Source organism: Manacus vitellinus, unplaced genomic scaffold (genome assembly GCF_001715985.3).
Source record: "Manacus vitellinus isolate BGI_N305 unplaced genomic scaffold, ASM171598v3 scaffold_3_pilon, whole genome shotgun sequence".
NCBI lineage: Eukaryota > Metazoa > Chordata > Aves > Passeriformes > Pipridae > Manacus > Manacus vitellinus.
Window position 1 is genome coordinate 13,967,272 of NW_021940535.1, and position 4,512 is coordinate 13,971,783.

The window sequence follows — 4,512 nt, forward strand, 5'->3', positions numbered from 1 at the left end:
CTTTCATTGGAGCCATGGTGTTCTTGTTTGTTTACAGTTAAATCTAAGGATGTGGTGTAAAACATCTTAAAACTTACATTTATAATTTTATCTCTCAGTGAATAATATCACTGGCAGATATTTAAACTTCCTTAAAACATTATTTTGCTGTTTTTGAATATCCAGATATTCAGAAACCATCTGGATACAATCCTGAAGGAAGGGGATAAGTCTGCAGTGTTTGCTCCTAGAGGTAAAACTAGCTTATCCTACTTGAGTGCTTTTCTGCTGCAATGTGTTTTAAAAGCTCACTAGTTACACTAAGGATCCTGCTGATGACTGCAGTAGGGTGTTGTCTAAGAAGTAGTTGACCACTAAGGTTGAGACTTATATTTAAGCTTTCACTACACAAATATTGTGTCACTTTTTTACTCTGTGAAATTTGTAGTCACTTTCCACTTATAGCCTCAGAACAGGAAGTGTAAAAGGTATATCCTGATCAAGTGACTGCCAATACACTTCTTTAATGAGTTCAGGTTTTTTATTTTTTTTAATCAAGAAATCTTACATTAGTTTCTCTGATTATTTAGAAATCTCTTTATTTTGAACATGGTGGTACTCCTCTCCTCCAGTTCCTGCATTCTGTAGTGGTTCTAGCAAATTCATGGAATCACAGAATGCATCAGGTTGGAAAAGGACCACAGTGGGTCATCTGCTCCAACCTCCCTGCTCAGGCAAGGTCATCCTAGAGGACATTGCACAGGATTGTGTCCAGATGGTTTTCGAATATCTGGATATTCAAAAACAGTGAGGGAAACTCCACAACCTCTCTGGGCAATCTGTTCCAGTGCATGGTCACGTGCACAGTAAAGAATTTCTTCCTCATGTTCAGGTGGAACTTCCTGTGCATGAGTTTCTGCCCATTGCCTCTTGTCCTATTGCTTGACACCACTGAGAAGAGCCTGGATCCATCCTCTCCCTTCAGATACTTGGAAATATTGATGAGGACCCCTCTAAGTCATCTCTTCTCAAGACTGAACAGGCCCAGCTCCCTCAGCCTTTCCTTCTGAGAGAGATGCTCCAGTCCCTTAATCACTGTTGCCTGCTGCTGGACCTGCTCCAGGATACCCATGTATCTCTTGTACTTAGCAGCCCAGAACTGGACACAGTACTCCATGTGTGGCCTTACTAGGGCAAAATAGAAGGGCAGGATCACCTCCCTCTACCTAAATTACAACCATATTTTCAAAATACCTAAACTTATTCAAGAACAACATACATTCTTTGTACATTGAACTCCCTAGAGTTAAGCACACTTGTTAAAATTGACTCAGAAGATTGAATTGTGAACTGACAAGTTTTAGTAGAGAGTCGTAACTAACTCAAAATTTTGCTTGTGGCAGCAATTTGGTAAAGGTGGCGTATATGGGGAAATGCATGACCTGCTGATGAACAGCTGTGTAGAATAAATTATGTCTTAAAAAAAAATTGGACTTCCAATCATAGATGCACAGCATGCATCAGTATCAGAACAGTTCTCTAGATTCCTTACGTAAACTTCTTGAAACAGAATTTGAGATGTACTTGGGAGAATGGGTCCTGCTTGTATCATCACAGCACCCTTCCTTGCACAACTGCAGTGTTGTGTTGGTGGGGCGAAACTTTGGATTTTAGGGCAACATCTTAAGCTAGTTGGTACTGTCCAGGTTTTCGAAAGACAGCTTTAGCTCCTGCAATTGCCCTTTTTTGGGGGAGGCTGGAACAGGGGACAACCTTACTAATGACTCATTTTAATTTCACTTCTTAAAACAAATGTCACTTCTGTGCATTTAAAGCTTCTAAATTTATTTCTTCCCCAAGCACCAGTAGCTCTGGGGTTCTTTGGTTAATTTTTTATTACTATTTTTTTGAAAAAGGCTGTCTCCCTACCATGCCTTTTCAGTTCCATAAGACTAAAGCACCCTGCTTCCCTCCTTAAAGTACAAATTCTTTTAATACCACTGTCACTATCTTCTTACAGTCTGCTCGTGCTGTTAGCAGGAAAAAATATTTTAAGGTATCTTTACTGCAAAAGGAAAACATCTGAGAATGTTTCTGTGTAACCTGATGGCTGTGGCTTCGGCTTCTTGTTTCCCACTGATGAGACCAAGATTTTCGTGGTGGTTTGTCCTCTTGAGCTGCAATTCCCCCAACTACTACTTTGGTGAGTGTAGGCAATTAGGTGGGATCTACCAGAACTATCATGCAAAATGAGTCTCTGTGACAAAAGGCTCTTTTTGCGAAATGTGGTGCCAATAAATCCTTCTCCCTTTTATCCCTCCTTCCCCATCAAGTCGGGCAACAAACTAAATAAGCTGGGTAAAACAATGAAGCTAATTTGGCAAGGATACTTCTGCATAATCCGTCATTGTGCTTTCTTGCTCTAGTTTGAGAGGGGGGAAGTTTGCGATTACCCCAATTTTAAAAAGAGTAACAGCATGCATAACATTGATTTTGCTTCTAAGCACTCTTGTGTGCCTTTAATACTTTAATGCAAAGTACAAAGTTTCAGACTAGCACATCAGATGCAAAAAGCAGAGGTAATACAAGAACTACAGGGGACAATTTTATAACAATACTTTTTAAATGCTTTGCAGTATGAACACTGAAAAAAATGCTACAATAAGTAAATTCCTTTAGACTTTCAGGGCTAGTTCTATGTAGACAAGGAGCTGATTAGCTTCAAACTAAGTTGTTTCAGGGGAATTTTATAAATTTCCTCTTCCTGCTTCTCTCTACCCTGTTCCTACATCAGTTCTTTTGAGTATACTATTTATAATATAGCTGTTCTGCAGATTTTAAGCTTGAAATTTTTGAGTAAATGGCCACTTTATTTCCAGACAAGTCATATTTTTCAACTGAAAATGGCAGTCTCTGAAATGTGTACGTGACTTTAGGTTATATGGAGTAGCTACTATATTAAACTTAAATTTTTAGTGATACATCTGAAATGCAAGCAGCAGGCTGTTGGGCTGCCATCTCCTCTTGGGGAGCAAAGAGTTCGTAGTGGGACACCTGCAGCTGCAGAACTGTTGCCTATTGAATACCTCATGGCTTAATTCTTCACAGTGCCATGCAGATGCACAGAGAAAAACACTGACAAGTGGAAATGTGGGAATTTTGGGGGTTTTCATCTCTTGTGCCATAAGGGATACTTAGAAATAGCTGTTTAAAAGCTCAATTCTTCAGCTGTTTAAAAATCACACATTCTAGCATGTTAGTATGGTGATTGGGATTTGTGAAGTTCAGTTGCAATACTGAGCCCAAAAATAGAGTTTCAAGAGCTAAAGAAGCTTCAGTAGATGCAACACATTTAACTCAGTCTTTTCTGAGCAATTTGTTGCAGTACTTGGAATATTCTGCTTGCTTGCTAGTCATCCTGAATTTACTTCATGTAATACACAGTGATAGTCATGAACAAAAGCTGTTGAGAGGCCTATGTGAGAACATCAAAATGAAGGAGAAAGACATGCCTCTGACAGGCTGTTTTCAGTAAAGTTCCCCAGTGCAGCAGCAATAAACCTCAGTGCTCTTACAATGAAACCAAGTCTGTCTCCTTTGGTGGTTTGGGCTTTTAAGCTGCCTTCCCATTCCTCTACTTCCTTCTCCCTCGCCTTCTGAGAAGAAAAACGAAAAGTCCCACAAATGCATTTATGAACATGGGAAAAGGAGAACATTCATTCATGAGTGTAAGGGACTCAGGCTTTAGCATCACGTTGTAACACAGCACACAGATAGTGCCAAAGAGCCACCAGGGATCACTTGATGAAAACGGTGATGCAGCATGGCCTGAATCCACCTTATTGTTGTGGCTGGCATTTACTCAACTGTTTCAAGGAGCTCCTGTCACACTTTTTTGTAAATTATTTCAACACTGGGGGCAAGAAGTAGCGACTGTCATACAGCTCTACTGTATACACTGCAATCTCTCCTAATGAGGTGGCTTTCTCAACTTAATTGCTATTGCTTTTTGGTCACTATGGAAGGTATCTTGGAGAAGATGTAATGAGGGAGAAAACTAGGTCACTCATCACTAATCTGCTTCCACCGATCTCCCACTTTGCCTGGCTGACTGGAGATGTTACCACAGCTCAGCATCTAACTGCAGGGCTGCTTCTCTGCCACCATGTCCTGCCTTTAGCTCTGGTCCTGCCATTCCAGCAGAGGCTGCGGTGGGGTAAGAAAGACTTCTCTATGTGGAAAACTGTCAGATGTAGCACATGAATGAAAGGAAACTAATGGATGCATATCTGGAATGGGATTTCCATCACATCACAGCCAGCCAGTTACTATTATTTCCATTACACATAATTATTATTTATTGTAACTGTTATTTTGATTCCCTATTTAAGGGAAAGAAACTACGCTAGAAAGATAGTGCTGATGAAAAGGGTGAGGAACACCTGCTGTACCTGTGTGAAGAGCAGCATTGGTATGATTTAACATCATGCTTTAAGTATTTTTAAGCTATCAGATCCTATGCTGTTGTCCAGT